This window comes from Camellia sinensis, chromosome 14 (assembly GCF_055761805.1).
Source record: "Camellia sinensis isolate YWXY chromosome 14, ASM5576180v1, whole genome shotgun sequence".
In the NCBI taxonomy this organism is placed as follows: domain Eukaryota; kingdom Viridiplantae; phylum Streptophyta; class Magnoliopsida; order Ericales; family Theaceae; genus Camellia; species Camellia sinensis.
In genome coordinates this window covers 114,474,756-114,499,211 of record NC_138974.1, presented here as the reverse complement: position 1 = coordinate 114,499,211, position 24,456 = coordinate 114,474,756, and the positions used below count along the sequence as shown (strand labels likewise).

The 24,456-nt window shown below is 36.5% G+C and overlaps 1 pseudogene; it reads left to right on the top strand.

The window, feature by feature from the left end:
* Nucleotides 1-2,677: 2,677 nt before the first annotated feature.
* Nucleotides 2,678-24,456, top strand: part of LOC114280135 (xanthine dehydrogenase 1-like) — a 184,479-nt pseudogene continuing 162,700 nt past the window's right edge.

Here is a 24,456-nt window from a genome sequence, read left to right as displayed (position 1 = left end):
TGATACTAAGGTTTTTGATACACCTATTGAGCTTAATGTGAAGCTCAACTCTACTGATGGTGTCCCTCTAGATGATCCCATGTTTTATCGCGAGCTTGGGGGTTGTTTAGTTTATTTGAATGTCACTCGCCATGAACTTGCTTATGCTGTTCATGTGGTTAGTCAGTTTGTTTTTGCTCCTCGCTCTACCTATTGGCCTCCTTTGGTTCGAATTCTTCGCTATCTTCGAGGTACCATCTTTCAGGACTTACTGTTGTTCTTTACTTCCTCTTTAGACTTAGTGGCTTATGTTGATTCTGATTAGGCTGGTGATGTTAATGATCGCAAGTCCACCTCTAGGTTGTGTATGTTTCTTGGCGATTCCTTAATCTATTGGAAAAGCAAAAAACAAACTGTTGTTGCTCGCTCTACTGCCGAAGCTGAGTACCGTGCTATGGCTCATGCTACTGCTGAACTTGTTTAGCTTCGTTGTCTTCTCTCTGATTTGGGTGTACCTCGGTCTTCTCCAACTGCTCTCTATTGTGACAATCGTAGTGCTATTCAGATTGCCAACAACACTATCTTCCATGAACGAACAAAACACATTGAGATTGATTGTCACTTTGTGCGACAATATCTGCAGTATGGCACTATTTTGCTGCCTTTCATCTTCTCAGCTTTGTAACTTGTTGACTTCTTCACCATGACTCACACTATCGCTCGGTTTTAGTTTTTTCTTAGCAAACTCTCAGTATTTTTTGCTAAAACACCTTGAGTTTGAGTAGGGGTGTGAGAAATATGTATATATGGCATACTTGTGTTTATTAGGAATTAGGCAAATTAGGCAAAATTGTGGTGGTGTAATAGGAATGAATCTGTGTATTTCCTTTTTCAGTCGTACATTAGGGCTATATAAACTGACTCTTCGTAAATAATAACAATTGAATATATGAGTTAATTCTCTTCAGAAAACTTATAGTGGGATGGGGTGTTAGAGAGGGTGCAACGTCGATTGGTAGGGTGGAAGAGACAATATTTGTCTACGGATGGAAGGCTGACTTTGGTGAAGAGCGCTTTGAGTAGTATTCCGACTTATTTTATGTCAGTCCATGTCATTCTTGTGTCCTTGGCTTGTCGTTTGGAGAAGTTGCAGCAAGATTTTTTGTGGGAAAGTGATGTTGGGGAAGCTCGGTATCATCTCATTAGTTGGGAGCAGATTTGTTGTCCTAAGGAGGATGGGGGCTGTGGGTGAGGAGGTTGTGTAAGTTTAATTTGGCTTTGTTGGGGAAGTGGTTGTGAAGGTTTTCCAATGGACGAGATCAGTTATGGCGAAGGGTGGTGGCATCCAAGTATAGGTTAGGAAAGGGTGATTGGTGTACCAGGAAGGTGGGGGGTTCTCGTGGGTGTGGTTTGTGGAAAGGAATTTGGTTGGGTAGGGTTCGGTTTTGGGATCAAATCTTGTATCGAGTGTGTAATGGAATGCGTGTGCAGTTTTAGAAGGATCGGTGGTGTGGGGAGATTACTTTACAGGAGCGTTTTCCTTTGATCTTTCAATTGGTGGTGGATCCTGATGTGATGGTGGCTTCATATTTGGGTGGAGGAGTTGGTTTGGGATATATTGATTCGTCAATAGACTCAAGATTGGGAGTTTGGGCAGTTGGTGGATTTGTTGGCCTTTTTGTATGAGGTTAGGGTCGGCCGGAAGGGGGAGGATGTTTTGGTTTAGGGGACTCCTTGTGCGAAAGGTGTTTTTTTCGTCTCGTCATTTTATGGGACTTTGTGTGGCGGTGGTGGGAGGTCTTTCACTTCGCGTCGCATGTGGGTTACTGGTGTTCCGTCGAATGTGGCTTTCTTTGCGTGGACGGATTTGGTAGAATATTGACTATTGATAATCTGATCTGTCGGGATCATATTTTGGTGAATTAGTGTTGCCTGTGTTGTGCAGATGCAGAGACAATGGATCATTTACTTATTCACTATCCGGTAGCTTCTCGCTTGTAGGTGCTTGTTTTTTCTTTGTTTGACCTAGGGTTTCGGACGTGGCTCTGATACCATATAAGATTTATGAATGTTTTTCTATATATTTGAATTGTGTATCAATACAATGTGTACATCTGATATATATATAGCAATTCTAGACCTAATCTTAAATAGGAAACAAGAATAAACCTAAACTAATCATAAATAGGAAACAATATTCACATAATATATACTATACTAATATTATTCTCACATTGTTATCATGCCCTCTTGTTATCATGCTTTGCATTAGATTATCTTTGGTTTTTGTGTTCACATTTGTATCAGAATTTGGCCTCTTGTTATCATACCCTCTTGTTGTCATGCTTTGCATTAGATTATCTTCGGTTTTGTGTTCATATTCTGAACATCTTCCCACTTCCAATATGCAGTAAATTTTAAATTTTTGTTGAAGGTTATTAGCATTCTACCCTAGTAAGTTTGTTCCCCATTCTGTCATATGATGATGTGTATTGCATAATGGAAAAAACTTGCATAAAATTGATGTGTTTTGCATATTAACTTTAAAAAAAAAAATTCAAAATTTAGTATTCAATTTGTCTTGGCTTCTTTTTTTTCATGTTGCTCGTCACTATGAGTTCAAATCCAACAACCTAAATTATTTTAATTTAATTATTTTTGTAGGCATTATGCTATCAATGCATGCTTGGCTCCTTTGTATTCTGTGGAAGGGATGCATGTAATTACAGTGGAAGGAGTTGGGAACCGTAAATATGGCCTGCATCAGGTTCAGGTATCATAGCTTGTCACATATTTTCTTTAGTTATAATGTTTTCAACTATATCTGAATTTTTTTGAATGTTGTGCAGGAATCATTAGCAGTGTCTCATGGCTCACAGTGTTGTTGTTAGGGAAAATATGTGATTCCCCACAAGTAAATCAATCAATGGGAATAAAAACTAATGCGGAAAAATTAAATCAAAAGCAACACAAGAATTTTTACGTGGTTCCCTCAATGTGAGGTACGTCCACGGGATCAAAATCCGATTCCACTATCAACCAAAAATTTTCCAAACAATTACAAATGAGACACGAATGGTCTCACAAAACCACCCTTAGGTGAATTCCAAATACTCACAAATAAACAAGGGGAAAGACCTCACCAAATAGATGAACAAAAATCTTCAGAACTAGAGTTGTAGAAGATCCAAAATAATGAACCAAATCAGAACAAGACGAACAAGGAGCATTATTGCTTGTTTGCCCAAGCAATACACTGCCACCACACCTTGAATATGCACCCAAAAACCCAATCACACACAAACTTGTGATTGATAACAAAACCCACCGAAGACAATTTGTATTAGCCGTACAACACCTATTTTTCTTCATAGGAAAAACCAATACCAAATATATATATATATATATATATATTGTTGAGTATTGGGTTTTGTAATCAAACCCTAATTGATACCAAATTGAATTAGGTCTCCACAAATTAAATATAATATATAAAAATATATTATACCTAAACCAAACCAATTTAAAGTCCTTTAACAAACCAATTGGGTCTCAAACTCCAATAAGGAGATATATCCCAACAATTCTCCCCCTATCGACTTAGGTGGAGACATCAACCATACCCCCCAAAGTTCGATACTTCAATTGTTTGTTTCTCGACGAAATCTTTGTCAACATATCTGAAATATTATCATCTATGTAAACTTTTTCGAGTTGCAACAACTTCGAATCTAACACATCACGAATCCAATGGCATATCACATCAATGTACTTTGATCTCGAATGAAAAGTAGAATTTTTACTCAAGTGAATAGCACTTTGACTATCACAATAAAGCACATAGTTTTCTTGCTTCAAACCCAACTCTTGTAAAAATTTCTTCAACCATAACTCTTCTTTGCAGGCTTCCGTAATGGCAATAAATTCAAGTTCGGTAGTTGAGAGAGCAACAACATTTTTGTAATTTAGATTGCCATGCCACAGCTCCCCTTGCAAATGTCATCAAATACCCCGAAGTAGATTTCCTAAAATCAAAATCACCGGCAATGTCAGAATCTATGAACCCATTAAGCATCGGCTTACCATCCCCAAAACACAAACACACCTTCGAAGTCCCTCGAAGATACCTTGGAATCCATTTTACCGCTGCCCAATGTTCTTTACCTGGATTAGAGAGAAACCGACTCACCACACCAACGGCGTGAGCAATATCCGGCCTTGTATAAACCATGGTGTACATCAAAGAACCAACTGCTAAAGTATACGGAACTTTCAACATCTCTACCTTGTCTTTCTCACGTGTAAGACATTGATTCGAACTAAGCTTGAAGCGACCTGCAAGTGGACAACCAACCGGCTTTGCTTTATTCATGTCAAACCTCTCAAAAACTTTCTCAACGTAGCTTTTTTGAGACAACCAAATCAGCCACTCTTTGCTATCACGAACAATTTTCATACCAAGAATTTGCTTTGCTGGTCCCAAATCTTTCATAGTAAAAGATTTACTCAACTCTAACTTCAACTTGTTAATCATGGTAGAATCTTGACCCAATTAACATGTCATTAACATAAACCAAAAGAATAATAAATTTACCATCCAAGAAATTTTTCACAAACACACAATGGTCCGAAGTGGTTTTAGAAAAACACAAACTTTCCTTGAATAATCATCAATGAAAGTAACAAAATAAAGTGCACCACTATATAGCGATCCCGGTTGTCCCTTTACTGTTCTGTTGTATTCCAGACTCAGTTCCATGAAGTTGGTAGTTGTATCCATCTTGTTGTCGTCCTTTAATTCCTTTTGTTTGAGTTATAGGATGTGTTGGGCTTGTTTCGAATAGGTGGGTTGAACCTTGGTTTGAAATCTTGTTGCCAGGTTTTTGGTCGTTCCGCTCGAGCGGGTCTTGTTGCGCTCGAGCGGATATTGCACACTTCCAGTATTTCGTGGCCCTGCAAAACTTCTGCAGGTGTGTTTTCTACGCTCGAGCGGGTTTCTTGCGCTCGAGCGGGTCGCGCTCGAGCGGGATTGTTGGCGCTCGAGCGGGTAGTTTTTTTCTTGTAAAGTTCTGGGAGATGAAAATCTGCACTCGAGCGGACTGGTTTTCACGCTTGAGCGGATGTGATTTGCTTTTGTTTCTTGGCGCTCGAGCGGTTATCTATGCGCTCGAGCGGGACCAGACGTTTGTGTTTTACGCTCGAGCGCTCTATTCTACGCTCGAGCGGGTCATGCGTATATGAGTTATCCGCTGGGTGATTTTAAATCACTTTTTACTTTCCTTTCTCTCTCCTACTTTTTCTAAAACCCATTTTTGAGAGCCCCTCTCTCTAGAAACTCCCTTCTCTCTAGGGTTTGATCTAGCTAGGGTGTTTTCCTCACCTTTGGTCTTCACAAAAGTTGTGTTGATCGTCGAGGGCGTCGTTTTGATCCGAAAATCTTGGCTTTTGGAGCACTTTGGTTTTGGTCTCTTCTCCATCCGAGCTCTAACTTCGAGGTAGGGATATCCTACTCCTCTTTATGAGCTTTGTCTTTAAATTTTAGCATTTCGATATGTTGGGGGTTGTTGGGTGATTTTGAGAGAGTTTGGGCCTTTGTGTAATTTTACAAAAGTTGAGGTTTTTAATTATATAAAACCTAAATGCATGTTTGGCATGTAGGAATGATATTAACGTTGAAACATTGATGAAAGTGAAACCATGGGGGTTGAAATGTTAATTATGGAAAATGCCCTAATTACATTGATTGACTAATTTGTAGACAATTATTGTTGGAAATGAGGGATTGAATTGAGAATGAGGAAATTGGAAAGAGAAGGGATTAGAAGGTGTAGTTGGATCATTTATCGCTCACCAAGTTGAAATGTTGATTTAATATCCATTTTGTGCATTTATTTTCTGTTTAGAAATAACTGCTTTGGGCTATCGGTGGAGGATAGTCTTGATTGTTGTAGACAATGCATGACGATTAGGCAAACTAAAACTAATCGATTGAACGTGTCATAGAGTATGACGGTGGATAGAACACATTAATTTTTATGTATTGATTAATTGTGTATAGAACCTTTGTGTTTATATGCATTGTGTGTAGAGGAGGAGATGGGGGATGTACTCCGCGGTTTAGGGGAAGATGGGGGATGAACCTCTAAACCGGATAGTGTTGGGAGGAGATGGGGGATGAACTCCGTAGATACAGCTCATATGCTTGTCTAGAGAAGTGAAGATACAACTCATAAGCTTATCTTTGAGAAGTGTAGATACAGCTCATATGCTTGTCTAGTGAAGTGTGGATACAGCTAATATGCTTATCTGTTGATGTGTAATATGCTTATCTGTTGATGTGTTGGTATAGCTAATATGCTTATCTATTAAATAAAGATGGAGAATGAAAAGTGACATAGACTCGTATGTTATGAAATTGTGATGTGATATATGTGGATGTATCAGTGTTGGCCATCTATCAATTGCTAATCTTTTAGTCATTGTTCATAGTTGGTTTAGTATATCTCTGCTGGGCTGTGGCTCACCCTATATGGGAACATCATTTTCAGGTACAGGTAGCATGCCACCTCCAAGGACATAGCTTGGGAGGCTAGAGGTGGACACACTTTTGTTGTCTTATTTCCTTTTGATGTATTACATGTAAATTCAAGCCAAGGGCTTAATGTGTAATTGAGTTAGTACTCTCTTTTGTAACCAAGTGTTAACTTGGAAAGCTGTAACCCCGTAGGGCATTTGCTTTTGTTGTTAACATGTAATACTTTTGTAATGAAGTACTCTGATGAATTGAAGAATGTGGATCTTTTGTATATAAATGTATGTTTATATTGATGGGTTTAATGTTATTATTTTGAGGGCGTTACAACTATGTGTTCTAACTTTCAAAGGACCACAAACATCTGAATGAATCAACTCCAAAATATTTTCTTTTCTAGAAGCAACATTTTTCTGAAAATAAACTCTATGTTGTTTACCCGCCAAACAATGAACACAAGTTTTAAAATGTATACCTTTCAAACCGGGTTGAAGCTCTTTCTTGAACAAAACTTGTAGCCCCTTTTCACTCATGTGCCCAAGTCGCTTGTGCCACAATTCAGTAGAAGTATCATCTTCAAGTGCATTGACAACACCTTTACAAATTTTTCCTTGTATCGAATAAAGTGTATTGTTAACCAACTTGCTTCTATGAAAATTGTTTTTGATGATGAGTTACAGGCTTTGAAGCTACTTAGTTCTTTGCCTGAAAGTTGGGAGACCTTGGTTGTGACCGTTAGTAATTTGGCGCCCGATGGAGTTGTCACAATGGGCCAAGTCATTAGTAGCCTGTTGAATGAAGAAACTAGAAGAAAATCAGCGGGTTCCTCTCATTCAGAAGCATTTGTTGTGAGAGGCCGAAGCAAAACAAGGGGGAGGAGTAAGACTCCTCATGGTCGTGATCAAAGCTGTGACAAATCAAGAGATAGTTCTTTTTCAAAGAAAGACATTGAGTGCTATTATTGTCATGAGAAAGGGCACATGAAGCGAGAATGTCGAAAGCTCGAGAACAAGGAGAAAAAGTGTGACAAAAGTGTGGATAAGAAGCAAGAAGATACAACGGCAGTTACTACCGATGATCTCATGGTCGTTTGTGAAGATGATTGTATCAATTTTGTGGGCCAAGAGAGCAATGGGGTGATTGATTCCGGTGCTTCTTTTCATGTGACTTCTCGAGTGGATTTCTTCACTACCTACACCAAAGGAGATTATGGTTCTGTTCAAATGGGTAATGAAGGTTTATCCAAGATTATTGGCATGGGTGATGTTTTCTTGGAAACAAATTTAGGCTGCAAGTTGTTGTTTAAAGATGTGAGGCATGTTCCCGACATTCGCCTCAATTTGATCTCTACTGGAAAGATAGATGATGAAGGCTTCAACAACAAATTTGGTGATAGAATATGGAAGTACCAAATTGAATTAGGTCTCCACAAATTAGATATAATATATAAAAATATATTATATCTAAACCAAACCAAATTAAAGTTCTTTAACAAACCAATTGGGTCTCAAACTCCAATAAGGAGATATATCCCAACAAGTGTGGATTTTGTACTCCTGGTTTTATTATGTCAATCTATGCATTATTAAGGTCAAGTCAAACACCACCTGCTGAAGAGCAGATTGAAGAAAGCCTTGCAGGAAATTTGTGCCGATGCACTGGTTACAGACCAATTGTTGATGCATTTCGAGTCTTTGCAAAAGCTAATGATATGCTATACACTGATGCATCTCTAAGTAGCACTCCAAGGGGTGAGTTTGTTTACCCGTCAACTGGAAAACCATACTCATGTGGATCGAAAACTGTTTGCAAAGATGATACCAATGAACAAAAAACAACTTGTGGTGAAAGGTATGAGCCTATCTCATACAGTGAGATCGATGGAAAGACGTATACCAACAAAGAGCTCATTTTTCCTTCTGAGCTGTTATTGAGGAAACTCACGTATCTAAGTTTGAATGGGTCTGGTAGGCTTAAGTGGTAGCGACCCTTACGACTTCAACACGTTTTAGATTTGAAATCAAGATACCTAGATGCAAAATTAGTGATAGGTAACACTGAGATAGGCATTGAAATGAGGTTAAAAGGAATTCAGTATCAAGTTTTGGTCTGTGTTGCATGTGTACCTGAACTAAATAAATTGAGCGTTAAGGATGATGGTCTGAAGATAGGTGCTAAAGTAAGATTGTCTGAACTTTTGAAAAATTTTAGAAAGGAAAATAAAGAGCGAGCTGATCATGAGACTTCATCCTGCAAAGCCTTCATTGAAAAAATAAAATGGTTTGCTGGTACACAGAAAAAAAATGTTGCATCTGTTGGTGGGAACATCTGTACAACCAGTCCAATATCAGACTTGAATCCTCTCTGGATGGCTACAAGAACAAAATTTCAAATTATTGATTGCCAGGGAAACATTAGAACGATTGCAGCAGAAAATTTCTTCCTTGGTTATCGTAAGGTTAATCTGGCAGGTACTAAAATTTTACTCTTAATTTTTTTACCTTGGCTTGGACTAGGCCATTTAAATTTGTGAAAGAATTTGAGCAAGCTCATCGAAGGGATGATGATATTGCCATTGTAAATGCTGGAATTCATGTTTGTCTTGAAGAAAAGAATGAAAAACGGGTAGTTTCAAATGCCCCAATTGAGTATGGTGGGGTTGCTCCTCTTTCTCTTTCTGCAACAAAAAACAAAAGATTATCTTATTGTGAAGACTTGGAACAATGAGCTGTTACAGGGTGTTTTGAAAGTCCTGGAAAGGGACATTTTGATCAAGGAAGATGCACTTGGTGGGATGGTGGAGTTTTGGAGATCGTTAACTCTAAGTTTCTTCTTCAAATTTTTCCTTTAGGTTTCTCATCAAATGGAAGGGAAGTCATCCTTCACCGAGAGTGTATCATTATCTCGTATATCTGTTGTGCAATCATTTCATCGACCATCTGTCATTGGAAGCCAGAACTATGACATTATAAAACAAGGGATAGATGTGGGATCTCCTGAGGTTCATCTGTCTGCGAGACTTCAGGTATGGAGTTTTGAAAAGTAATCTCTCTCTCTCTCTCTCTCTCTCTCTCTCTGTGTGTGTGTGTGTGTGTATTGATATGCTTTTTTAATATATATATAATAGGAGTTTAATGAAAAGAAATAGTTTTTTTTTCCTATTGGTGATGTCCTCTAATTTATTTTTCTTTCTTCTTCTTTTAGTGGAATTATTATTTTTAAGTGGAAGTGCTGCACTGGTCATGCATGCCTGAATTGCGAACCTCTGTGACATGCAGAGCAAGGTTTTATTGTGTTTGACTTAATGTGTCTTTGAATGTTTTAGCTTAGTGATAAAAGTTGGTTGTAATGGGCCATGCATACTTGTATGGTGAACATACATGCATTTGTTTTGAGGAAGGTTTAATGTAATCAAGTATTCACTCTCTCTCTCTCTCTCTCTCTCTCTCTCTCTCTCTCTCTCTCTCTCTTACATTTCCTATAGCACTTCTAAAGTATTAATTTTAGTTTTTAACTAGCAGCTGATTTTTGTTGACTCCTGTCTGCTTGTTCATTTTCCTTTTCGTTAGATTTGTTTTGTTATTTTATATCATATTGAGGTTATTAATGTCATTGCAATATTAATGTTTTAATATAAATATGTGCTGGGTGAGGGTTTTTAATTGTGACCTAATAACCTGTTCTCTACATTATCTGCTTTCCTCTTCTCTTCTTTCTTTCCTCGAGAACCTTAATCCTTATTCCTTTCAACTTTACACTTTAACTTGGTATTAGAGCACTTCGATCTTAAAATAACATGCCTTGTTAAAGTTTGAAAATTTTCACACAATGACCTAGATGTGCTGACATCATTTTCTGTACGATGATGTCAGCATGATGTCAGCATCTGCATGGACGTCAGGAATAGGCGAACACATGGCCTGATTCGTCTCACCCTCTTGGTAATTTTGGTGATTTTTCTGAAATTTTTTGAGGCTGTTTGATGGTTGTTTTTGTTTTTTGAAGTATTTTCGAAATATATATTTGATATTTTGCGATATGCTTCTGGAAGCTTTACTTGTGATTTTTCTTCATTGTAATCTACTTTATGGGGGCCAATTGGGCTATTTAAGGCTTTCTTTGAGATTTGTTTGATAATTTGTGGCTCCAGGGTGTGTTTTTTGTTCATCGCAACTTCGGCTTTGTTGTGGGTGGTTAACCCATTTGTTTTTTTTTTTTTTTTTTTGCTTGTGTTTGCTTCTATGGGTGCCAAATGAACCTCATAAGTCCTTGCTTGAAGTTGTTTTGAGGTTTTGTGATCCTTTGAGGCTTTGTTTGAAGTTTGCCATTGGTGGCTGTTGCTGTTTTTGCTTTAAGTTCTTATTGTTTGTTCTTATGGTTGAAGAAAAACCTCCCATAGTCCTTAAAGGATGATGATTTGCCTAAATCAATTACTACAAAGAAACTGAATGGTCTCAATTATTTGGTTGGGCACATGAAAGTATTTCTCCGTGGCAAAAAGAAACATAAATTTCTCTCGGATCTTCCTCCTTCTGCTGAGAACAAGGCTAATGATGATTGGTTAAGTGAGGATTCAGTTGTGATGGGATGGTTTTGGCATAGTTTGGAACCCCATATTGCCACTACCGTTGAGTTTTGTCAAACCTCAAAGCAGATTTGGGACTCTCTTTGTGACAACCAAACCCATTCATGCATCATTCATACTTTATTGTCTATGCATTTAAGTCATGTATTCTATACTTGTTTGATATTAGGCTTGATAGTATTGAGAAGGAGTAGGGAGTGAAAGTTTTGTATAGGACTTGTATGTTTTGTGTCTGAGTTAGGGAATAGTTTGAAACTTGATTTAAAAACCTTAGGATGAGCCTATGCCTTAAATGAGGAGCTTAAAGATCTTAGTCTAATGACCTTGACCATTTCATGCTATTTGCTATTTTGCTAATTAGGATTAGAAATAATTAAGTATGCTCAGGAAAGAATTAATTAGATTAAATACGATTAGGATAAGATTGGGTTATTTAGCATTGAACTTGATTAACTAAGCCTAAGCAAGGAAAACGAGTTAGCTAATAATGTTGCACCTTTTCCCAAGCCACACCAAATAAAATCTTGAGTATCCAAATCAAACAAAAAGAGAAATCTACTGGAAGTTGAGAGAAACAATGAGAAAGAAGAAGAGAAAAGAGAGAAAGGAATGAGAAAAGGGAGAGCTCAAGAGAATCAACCAAGAACTCATTCTAAAAGTGTTCTAAGGTGAGATTTCTATCCCAACACTTGTAGTAGACGTCCTTAACATCTTGAATCATGAAAAAGTTAGGATGAAAATGGATTAGGAATGAAGAACTTAGAGGAAAAAAGAAAAAGAAGCAAGTTAGAATGTGTGAGAACCTGAATATACAAATTAAGTAAATAATTAAATAATAATAATTTTACAATCTCAAATATTTTGTTGGTGAATCCTAAAGTACAAATTAAATATTGTTGGAGGGTCATTTAATTAATTTTAAACCTAAAAAATTTATGGTGTAAATCTCTAATTTAGAGGTAAGATTTATTATTTAAAAAAGAAAAAAAAAAGAGGCAAGTTAGTAAGTATATTTTGATCTAATAATAGTTGTATTTTATTTAAATTAATGATGAAAGGAAATATAATAAAAGAAAAACAGGATATTAATTTAGAATCTTTTAAGTTTAGATATATATAAAGCAACACTAGTTTTCCTAACAAAAACCCTAAACTCTCATATTATTCAACTAGCCGCCGTGAAGAGGAGATACGAGTAGCCTTTGGTGAAAATTGAAGAACTAGTTTGGTGCTTGAATAACTCCATCTCCAAGGTAGAAACCAATATTCTGTGAATATAGTTATTTTGTATATATGTTTCTGTGCATTCATTGGAAGAAGAAGGAATGAAAGCTTAACTGATTAGGTGGCTTGAATATCTATCAGATTAATAGTTGTGGTGAAATAGTGTAATGGGTATAGTGGATGTTTGAAGAACAAGTATATGGCATGTGTTATATTCAATAGGTGTTTTTGCTTGTAATGGTGGATCTTGTGAGTGAAACGTGGGTTAGCTAGGAGTACTTGGCCACAAATATTTGTGAATATCATGTTTCTTTTATGTAGTTTGAGGAATTAAATGGGTACATATAGTTGAGGGTACAATCTATGAGTATGAAATTCTGTATGGAACCACAAACTTCAAAAATCAAGAAATCATATCAAACGAATGAATTTTGAATTGAAATTTTTACAATAGATTAATTACATGTTGAATTGCATATTTGAAATTTCTCATAATTTTTGGGAGTCAAAATCCATATAAACTGATGCGTTCAAATTTGTCCAAAAAATTGATTTTGAACAGTAAGTTTGGGAGTGTTGTTCTCTTTTCATTGCCAACAATCCTTTGTTCGATGAACTTACCAAACACATTGAGGTTAATTGTCACTTCATTCGCAATTTGCTACTACGAAAACAGTTGACGACTCCCTGTGTTCGCTGTGAAGACCAATTGGGTGACATCCTCACCAAGTCTTAACCTCGTCCTTCATTTCAACGGTTGTTTGCCAAGCTAGGCATGTTCAACCTCTATTCTCTAGCTTGAGGGGCCGTGTTATATTTGTTATGTTATTTTATTTTATATTAGGGTTATTATTGTTATTGCAACATTAATGTTTTAATATAAATATGTGTTTGGTGAGGGGTTTTCATTGTGACCCAATAACGTATTCCCTACATTATATGTTCTTTTTTCTTCTTTCTTTCCTCAAGAACCTTGGTCGTAATTCCATTGAACTTTACACTTCAACTCTCTTTTGAAATAATCTAAAGCATCTGGGATAATTGAAAAATGAAGGCTGTGGTTGTGCTTACACTTGAACTTGTTCCACCATCTTCGTTTTTGTCATCATCATCTTAATGAAAAATTTTACTCATTCATCATAATCTTTTGGGGTTTTTGTATAGGGTGTGGTGTGGGGAAGTTGGGGAGGATACTGTAGCGTGGGCTTGTCCAAAATCTAAAGGGGTCTCACGAGCTCGTGGGAGGGGCAGCGGTTTTGTTTCCTTGGAAGAGTGTTTGGGTGACGAAAATACTATCCAAAGTTGCTTTTTTTGTGTGTACGGCGGCTTCAAGGCATATTTTGACTATTGACAATTTGATTTGCCGTTGTCATATTATGGTTAATTGATGTTGTATGTGTTGTAGAGATGCAGACTTGGCGGATCATTTGTTCATCCATTGCCCAGTTGCATCTCGGCTATGGATGTTTATTGTTGGGTTGTTGGGTTGGTTTGGGTTCAGTAGGGTACAGTTGTGGAGGTGCTTACAAATTGGGGTGGGCCGAGAGTTGGGATACGGCGTTGGAAGGCGTGGCCAGTTGCTGCTTATTGTTTGATGTGGTTGATTTGGTTGGAGTGTAATAGATGAACTTTCTAGGGAATGGTTCATTCGGTTTCGTCGTTGGAGAATAGGTTCCTTATGGTGTTGCATAGTTGGGCTACAGTTTCAGTGGATCTTGATGTGTTGGCCTTTGTAGATTTTGTGAATGATTTGATTAGTTAGTTTTTTTAGCCTGGCTTGGGCTCTTTTTTTTTATTCTTCGTATCGCCTTGATGTTTTCTAATAAAATCTGATTATTTACCCAAAAAAAGGGAAAAAAAGGAGTTAGTGTTATTATCATTATTAAAGTGCTGATGATATTCCTTCCTTAGGTCTAAATATTATTTCTATCTCATATACCCTTTGAAGTTTGATCTGTTGAATGATTAACTATTTTCCTATATTCTATTTTTTTCAGCCCTCTCTGTCTCTCTCTCTCTCTCTCTCTCTCTCTCTCTCTCTCTCTCTCTGTGTTTTGTTTTGTTTTTAGTTTTTAATTTAGTGTGGAGGTATACAAGAGAAATCTTGAGTAGTGGAGCCTACAAATTGTTTGAAGGAGAGTTTTATTTCTGGAAAGTTGTTAATTTTTTAGGGTTTTAATCTTTAGAGGACAAGTTGTAGGCTTTGTGGGATTTGTAAGGTACAGGAATGGGTAGGTTAGTGTTGGGTTGTTGAAATTTCATATTTTTAGCAGATAGATGAGATGGGGTTGTGGTGATGAAATAGGAGCTATTTCTGGGCTTTGAATGGTACTGGTACCCTATGAATAGTTGTTTTGGAAAGGAAAATTTGAAGAATAAGAAGAGAAGAGGAAGAAGAATTTGGGAACCTGTGTTAAAATTCCTTAGACTTCTCCCAAGGAACAAAATTTTGTTTATTTTCAATTGAAAGAATTGAAACATTTCCATTTATTAAGAAAACGAAACTAAACGTTATTGCATACTGAAATTCCAATGTTTTCATCAAAACATACTGAAATGCACAGAAACACACTAAAACTCTACAAACCATACTGAAAGAATGAATTGTTTCAATACATTTTAAGAATATTTAATAATGCTCATTTCTATATGGCTCTTTTTGTCAAAACAAAAGTTTGAGAATATAGAAATTTTTTGAATTTATTAGAAAATTCAAGAAACTAGATTGGAGAAGAGGAGAGATAGTGAGGAGAAGAAAAAATAGGCATAAATTAAGTCATTTGTTTTGATCCCTACTACTTGATGCAGGACAGCTTGCTGGATTTTTAGAATAGAGGTTATTTGACGATATAAATAGTGAGTAATTTAGGTTTTCAATGGTTAAATTGAAGGTTAATAGATAAGAGAAGGAATTAGGGTTGATTTAGAGGTGATTGGATAGGGGTTTGAGATTGAAAAGTGCACTTTTAGAGGGCTGTGGGTAGTTACCTGAGATGTGCGCAAAGAAGGAAAAAGAGAAGAAGAAGATAATTATAGGAATCGCTCCTAGAATCCTTTAGGTATCACACCTTGGGTTTGATTGCATCATACTATACATAAAAAAGTTTCAAAGCTTTTGAAAATCTCTAAAATATCAACTTTAATAAATTAAAAGCATTACATGACTTTATATAGACTTTAGAGAATTCCTTTATTAACTAGGATTTCAAAGTAAGAAACTACTAAAATTTTGGCTTCGAAAACCAATCTAAGACCAAATAAGAAGTATAAAAACACCAATTAAATAACTTGATTCAGAAGACAACCCATGGGTGACCCTTATAGTCCAAGTAAACAAATCTAAAAATTACCAAAATGCCCCTGACCTAAAAACTCTAGAACACATGAAATAACTATAAAATAAGACACTAATAACACTAGAAATGTCATGACCCGAACTCTCCCCTAGAGGTTTGGGTCATAACCGGCTAGTAATCATAAGATTACCTATGGCTTTAGACAAAATTCAAAACATTTTAGTTATGTTGGGTTAGAAGCGGAAGCAGAATAATAAATTTTGTCAAATGAGCTGCACATATATGGCATAACAAAAACATCTTACTTATGTTAAGAACTCACATCCATAAATAAACAAACAGATAATACACGTCCAAGACCATTCACAAGATCATTATCATACGAAAACCCAAAAACTTAAGTACAACCATGGTCAAGTAGGAACAACGAAAGAAAACAAAAGATTAAAGAAAACAAAAGCCTCACTTGTTAGGTAAACTTTGACCAGTTCTCCAAGGCTAGACATCTCTTTGCTCACCTACATACATATATATAACGGAGTGAGCTAATGCCTAGTGAATAACATCAAAGTAAAGTGGTTATATGAATGACTTCAATAGAATAAACATAAACATATCCATATCATATACAATTCATAACGGAACGACCATTGGTCCAATAGATAGCGGAATGACCTCGGGTCCAACGTATAACAGATGTGCAGAACATAACTGATCATAACTTAACGGAATGACCTTGGGTCCAATCATTTACAGTTGTATAATGACCATTTGGTCAACTCATAATAGATATTCAGATTTATCAGATATTCGGAATGACCTTAGGTCCATCATATTCATTTGTACTTGTCAATCACATTTACACAGATCATATTTAGCAAACAGATAGAAAGCTCATTCATAGCACAAAATCATAGGTTTGGAAAAAAAAACTTACTAAATTGGTAACACTTAGATAATAATGTACATGGAAATATCTTTACTAAGATATTGCTTACAGTGATTTGATTACTGATACTGCCTCGTGGATGAACCTACACAATTCATAAATATATACACATATTGAGGCTCGTTGCTTAATCAAATTATTCTTATTTAATCCAATTCTCTGATGCCAAGTTCTTACTCATTAATTCATTTGGGAGGCTCAATTCATGCCTAACAATGCTTTAGAAAGAAAAGAGAATGCAAATATGAACAAAACATGGCTTTTCAAAATATATTGAAACATGACATTATGGTCTGCAAAAGTACTGGTTTGTTTGAATCTAGTCTCGATGGTCGCTTGAGCCAATGGTGCAATACAAACTGAGTTCGCTTGAACGGTCATTTTGGTTGCTCGAGCCAAATGTAATGTCTCTGCAAAAATGCTGAATGCATGAGATGTGCGCTCGAGCGACAACTTGTTCGCTCGAGTGGTGCAGTCGAATTCTGGAATTTCTAGAACATACTTTGAGCTTCAAAACACATATTCAATGTTACAAACTCTTGCTTGACATGTTCTAGACCACAAGTACACCTTCAAAAACATTATTACAAAACTAATTCCAAACCTTATGTTCAAAACCATTGTCAATTCTCAAATCAAACTCACTTCTTCACAATTCAATCATGCATGTAAGGATTTCAATCCTTTTCCTTCCAAGATGTTTGCATATGCAATTTTGAGTATAAATTCTTAAAGAGATCTTGGAATCAACAAGTATGAGTTTCATGCATGTAAGAATTCTTGGAAAATCAAACTTACAAATGATGAAATATGCGTGTATGTATGATTAACTTCAAATTCACTACTCTTAGCTCAATTCTCTCATGTTATTGCATAATCTCTTGAATTCACATATTTGTTGGTGTCAATTCATAAATTAAGAGTTAAATACTCACCAAAGGTATTCAATTAAACTTGAATTAGCAAGAATTTTGAGCTCTTGTACCCAATTCACCAATCTCCTAGCCAAATCTTCAAGTTCTCCTCCTCCTCTCTCTCTAAATTGGCTCCCTCTCTCTATAAAATCAATCTCAGCCGAATTTTGAGTGTATAACATAAAGCCTAATCACATTTCTCAACATATATATTCTTGTAATTAACTTAGACTAATTAAGTAAGCGTCAGGTTAACTAATCTCACTTAATTCTAATTGATTCGATCTAATTAATTTAATTCGAATCAAATTTTAATCAAATATCCCATTAGGCACTAAAAATTATGCCATTCTTATTAAACTAATCAATTTTGGTTTTTGAAGTCGCTAAGGCTTCTAATTCCAAATTTTGAACATAAATCGTTACATATATTCCTACAACGAATAGATAGGCATTTAAATACACATTAAACACATAGATCACATTCATAATTAAATAGATGTAAGTTTAACACGTTATGGGGTTGTCACAAGAAACATAGTTATGTATTGTTCCTAACGGTTTCTCTTTGAAATCATGCTTATGTCCAAATATCATCATTTCTTTGAATTTAATCTTCCTTGAGCTTCTTATACTCTGGATCACTACTACTAGAATTTTGCATTTTTAAAATGTTCTTTTCTTACAATGGCAAACCTCTTCCCTAACTAGTTTTTAACCTTTTTTTAATGACCTTCCAATATTCATAAAGTGTATTAACATTTATATAGATTTTAGTTTTTGTTGTCAACATTTTCAAATGCATTCAATTGTTTTTTGTTTTGTTTTGGTTTTTTCCTCATTTCTCTTATGTTTTCAAAAAACTTCCAAAACATTTTTGTTTCCAAGCTAACCGATACAACATACCAAAACGAAAATTTGATCCTTGGCTTGACTAGGATAAGGCTGTATTTAACAAACATATTTTCAGATTCTTTGTCTCAACATTATGGAATTGAAACACCACAAGTTAATTATAGCTTTGCTTGTCTTTTAATACTGTGGGAATTGCAAATAAGTGGGGAGATTGAAAGTAATTACAAAGACATGTGTAAGTGGGTCTGTGCTCTGTTGCAACTGCAAAATGTGGTCTTACTTGCACCAAAGCACAGACCCCACTTGCATCTCCATATTTTTGCAATTACTTTCACTTGTTTCCAATGATTTGCAACTCCTCCTTTACTATTAATACTAGGGTTAGGACTGCTAAACAGGGAACACTGACCCTTTGGCTACTGGGAACATTTTATACGTAGTCTAGACTTTATAGTACATACAATAACATGGCCTATAAAACAGTCCATGGACATATACTACTTCCTAAGCCCAACAAATATTCCTCGAAAACCTAATAATATTAAATTAGTCAGACCAACAACACACATATTTGATTCAAATTAAATTTAAACATTGTACATGAGATCTGAAGGAGAACTATTTATGAAATATGTAATTTGTCCTTAATTACACTTTTAACATACACTTAAGCTAAATTCCAACACAGCTCTTCCCTCCCATGTTTCTTAGAAGTTCCCAATACCGGTATATTAGTGGCCTTCCATATTAAACTTCTTGCAGGGATGGAATTGGTTAACCAGGGTAAATTGCTTGTGACAAATAATTACAAAACACTCCTCAAATTTCAATTTTAAAATTGGACAATTATAATTATTGGAAGTTGATAAAATAAGAACTTAATAAAAATCTCCCAAGCACCAGCATTTTTCCTTCAGAAAAAGTATACTCTTATCTATATGATTGAAGATGTATATATAGGATAGACTCCTAACATGCTGTAAGAAGATTATATGCAGAGACCAGATCGTAAATCCCCTTGATTGTAGATTTTCACTTTTGGTTAATTTCTTTATGTTGTATGCAAAACAAATGGTTGACGACTCCTTTTTGTAGTAATTATTCACACAATGACTCTTGGGGTCATAAAGTGGTGCCGAACCTTGATCACTTAGAAGAACAGTGTTTCCATTTTGTGAGATAGATGCTTTGACTATTCATGCTCCCTTACAGCCAAAAGGAAATTCAGCTGAGTCTAATGGTTGTGGGATATTAATTTTTATGGGGTTTTTGCGATGGATAAATGATTTAATGTGTCTTAGTTAAAAATCCTTTTGAGGGGTGTTTTGGTGTTCTTCCCAAATTGTACACTAATACTACTAGGTTTTTTGAATCTGTTTTATTTTATTTATTTTTAGTTAAATAATTTTTTGAGTATTATTTCTGATATCATCTCTCGTTCCAGGTTACTGGTGAGGCAGAATACACTGATAACACACCAATGCCTCCCGCAAGCTTACATGGTGCTCTAATATTGAGCCAAAAACCTCATGCTCGTATACTTTCTATTAATGATTCAGGAGCCAAGTCCTCACCTGGATTTCCAGGAATTTTTTTTGCCAAAGATGTCCCAGGTGATAATATGATTGGGCCAGTTATTTTTGATGAGGAACTTTTTGCTACAGAATTTGTCACTTGTGTGGGATAGGTAATGGCCTTTCTGTTAAAATATTTTCATCTACATAGATTTTCAGTGAAGAATGGAAAGGATGCCATTCTACTGCATTTTACACAGTGCTTGAAGTCACAGACCCATTTTCTAAAACATAATTTTTACAAATGGAGGCATCATTACCATTTTTTTTAACAGTTCATTGTGGAAGAAAATAAATGGTCTCACATTAAATGCTATTCAACCTATCTCGGATGATTTTAGCTTGATAGCATTTAAAATCACACACACACACACACACACATATATATATATATATATATTGGTTCTAACCAAGGGATAGTGGTGTGAGTTGTGTTATAAAGGCTATCGGAGTGGTGGTTACTGATACCTATCAACATGCAAAACTAGCAGCGAGAAAGGTTCATGTTCAATATGAAGAGCTCCCAGCAATCCTTTCAATAGAGGAGGCCATGAAATGTAACAATTTCCATCCTAATACAGAGAGGTGTTTAGAAAAAGGAGACGTAGACCTTTGTTTTCAATAAGGTCAATGTGACAGAATCATTGAGGGTGAGGTTCAAATAGGAGGTCAGGAACATTTTTACTTGGAGCCACAGAGCAATTTAGTATGGACTATAGATGGTGGCAATGAGGTTCATATGATTTCATCCACCCATGTAAGTTTTCTCTGCTTGAACTTTTAATCATTCTAGGTTTTGTCATGAAGTTGCCAAAATTATATGCTTAATTAAAAGAATTTGATTAAGAAAATTTTACCTGATGGTTCAAACATTGACTAGAATGTTATTTCAGTACTTCATTGAAAAGTAATTTTGTTTAACTTCTTAATTTCTAATTGTTTTGGCAGTTTAAGAAAAATTTGACAATTTTAAATTAAAAATAAAAAATTACTATGACTTTCAACTGTCAATGGTGATGGATTTTTTGCTCGTGGCATTTTTTTTCCACAAGCTGATTGCATAGATGTATACAAAAGAAGAAATGGTGCAACTCAGAAACGGTGGTTGGATTCCGGTGGTGAGACAGTGGAGAGGCGGTGGCGCTCAGAGTAAGGAAGGAAAAAATGGTTTCTTCACTGTATTTGTAGATAACATCCCTTCAGTAATGGACGCTAAAGCTCTGTAAAAACTTTTTACCAAGTTCGGGATCGTAAAAGATGCTTTCATCCCATTCAAAAGAAGGAAAGTGACAAACTCAAGGTTCGGGTTTGTCCGTTATGACTGTCGTATAGCAGCATCTGTTGCCATCCAAAAAGCGAATGACCTTTCGTGGATGATATGATGCTTATGGTTAAAATGGCTACCTATGATAGGAATAACAGATCTGAACAGAGCAAGAGAAAGTCTCAGGATACCAAAAGGAGCTTGGATACAACTAATATCAGGGGCAATGCTGCATATGTGGGCCACAGATCTTTTGCTGAAGTACTAAAAAGAGATACCTCTGTTTTGATTGGGAACTCAAGTATAACTATAAAAGTTAATGAAGAGGGCAATGGTTGGCTCTATGATAGTGCAATAGTTAGATTTAACACAGAGTATATCACACACAGCATTTTGAAAGCTCTGAAAGAGAAAGGGTTGGAGAAAGTAGAAGTCAAGAAATGGGGAGGTCGAGATATAATACTATCTTTTAAATCTAGCAATGAGCTATAGTCAAACATTGGCAAGATTAGAGAGTGGTTCAAGGGCTGTAGCCAATTTGTGATGGTTTGGAAGCCAAATCTTCATCTGCAGCAGGAATGGTGCGTTTGGTTGAGGTGCTATGGTATAACCCTGCATCTCTGGAATAGGAATACACTTAACAACATTGGTAAGGTATGGGGTACCATTCTCAGCCTAGATGGTGATATTTGTCATCCGAAATCTTTTTCTCACACTAGAATCAGAGTGGCTACTGAGTGCATGGAACTTATCAACAAAACCATTTTTTTGAAGTGTAAGGGCATTTCTTATTCCATTCTTGTATGCGAAGATCATTTAGCAAATTCTGGTGGATTGAAGCTATCAGGAATGGAAGACTCCAACTTCACAGAAACCAGTTACAGTGAGGAGGGTAGAAACACTCCAGAGGCAGCTGTCAAAGACAAAAACGATGGTGATGAGGTGGCACAAATGAGAGCTTCGTTAGGTACTGACCTGGTTTGCACAAGAGAGATTGAACAAAGGAAAGAGCCTAGTTGCAGTCACATAGGGGAGGAAATAGGAACTGTGGTTGAAGAAACTCTCTGTGATGGAGGCTTCATCAGGACAAAGGGAGAATGTGTTGAGGGGACTTTGATGGAAGGGTCAAAGAAAAATTTTAAAAAATAATGATAGCAAATTGAGGTGTGTTCAGCAAGCTCCTTCATCTGGCAAATCTAGAGATGGATTTGGGCCTGGTATAAATTTGGACGTTATTTTAGCCAACGAACTTATTGAAGGCCTTGGGCTTCGCATTGGGCCTGGTATCAACATGGAGGTTTATTTGGCCCATGTACCGAACAGGTCCCTAGCCAGTGGCTCTTTAATAGGCCCGTTGAATCTGGTCATATGGCCCTTTTGCAATCTGCTGGGCATTCAAACAAGTTAGGGCCAAATGGAATAAGTTTAGTAAATCTCAATCAAACAGCCCAAGTTAAATCTATTATTCCTTATCCAGAACCACTGCAAACTGAGAGGAAAAAATGGAAGAAGAAGGCTCATATAGAGGGATTCACTAGCTTTGCTAGATTCCATGGCTTCAGAACTGTAGCAGCTCATAAGCATTCCTCCAAGTCTGTCATTTTTAGACCGGCAGCTTCTACCTTTGCTTAGTCTGATCTATCTGAAAGTGGCTTATCTTCGAACAACTATCTTCTTGAAGAAGCCAAAGCTACTATACAATTGGGGAAATCATTAGGTGTTAACCACAACGGTGAGAAGGATGTGGTTTTAAACAAGATAATTTACCTAGAGCTGAAGGATAAAGCCAGAATCACTAAAGAGGGGAAGGCTCAGAAATAAAACACTGCAGATGGGTGACTTGAGTGTATTATTATGTTTACTTATGAAGCTATTATCTTGGAATATTAAGGGTTTGGGTAAACCTGAAAAGAATGGCAGAATCAAAAGTCTTATAAAAGACAAGCATGTTGATATTGTTTTCCTTCAAGAGATTAAGAAAGCAGTGGTTTCTAATAATGCTGTTAGAAGGCTTTGGGGATGCAGAAATATGGAATACATGTCTGTGGATCCTGAAGGCTCTGCTGGTGGGCTTCTATGTATCTGGGACCCTGGTGTCTTCCAACTCTCTGGTTGCAGTTGTAATAGGAGGTACATCTGGCTCCCTGTACAACTCTTTTGATTGTGTTTTGGTCAACATATATGCACCAAATGATATCAGTGCTAGATCAACTCCATGGACTGATATCCTCAAGCTTAAAGACCATTTCCATGCTCCTTGGTGTATGGGTGGGGACTTTAATGAAATTAGGCACATAGGAGAAAAGGGTAGGCTGCTCCAGGAGGGAAATGAGGATGCATCATCTTAATGAGTTAATTGGGAAGTGTGAGCTCAATGATTTACCTCTTCATGGAAGGAAACACACTTGGTGTAATGCTCAAGAATCTAAGAAATGGAGCCGTATAGATAGAGTTCTGCTTGGTCCTGAGTGGCTGATTAATTTCAGAATGAAGCTATGGGGACTGCCTAGATTAATTTCAAACCACTATCCTCTATTAATGATGGGAGATAAAAAAGATTTGGGACCCAGACCTTTCAGGTTTCTAAATGCCTGGACTCTTCATCCAAGCTTTTCCAAATTCTTTGTCGATATCTGGAGCAGCACTTCTGTCACTGGATGGGCTGGCTTCATACTTGTTCAAAAACTAAAGCATCTAAAGCTAGAATTAAAAAAATAGAATGTTGAGGTATTTGGTAATGTCTCATCCAAGCTCAAAATTTTAGAGGAGGAATTACATGTATTTGATATCTTGGCAGAAGAAAGACCTCTGCTTGAAGCTGAAATGGCAAGAAGAAGAGTGGTCAGAGGAGAGATGTGGAAGCTGCACAGAATGGTGGAGTGGATTTGGCACCAAAAATCCAAATTGAACTAGTGGACTCTAAATGGGGATAAGAATACTAGGTTTTTCCATCTTTTTGCCAATGCCAGACAGAGTAGGAACATGATTAACTCTATTGAAGTTAATGGGGTGTCTTATGAGGATCCTAACAGGGTTAAATTTGTGGTCAATCAACACTTCAAGAAACAGTTTGCGGAGGATTAGGCTAAAAGACCTGTCTTGGGAGGGGTATTCAAGACCATTGGGGCAGACTATGTTTCTCATCACCTTGTCTTAGAGTTTAGTGAAGCTGAGGTATTGCCTGCAATTAAGGATTGCAATAACAACAAAGGTCCAGGCCCTGATGGTTTTAACTTGCTGTGCTACCAGAAATTTTGGAAGGTCATGAAGCCTGGGATTATGCA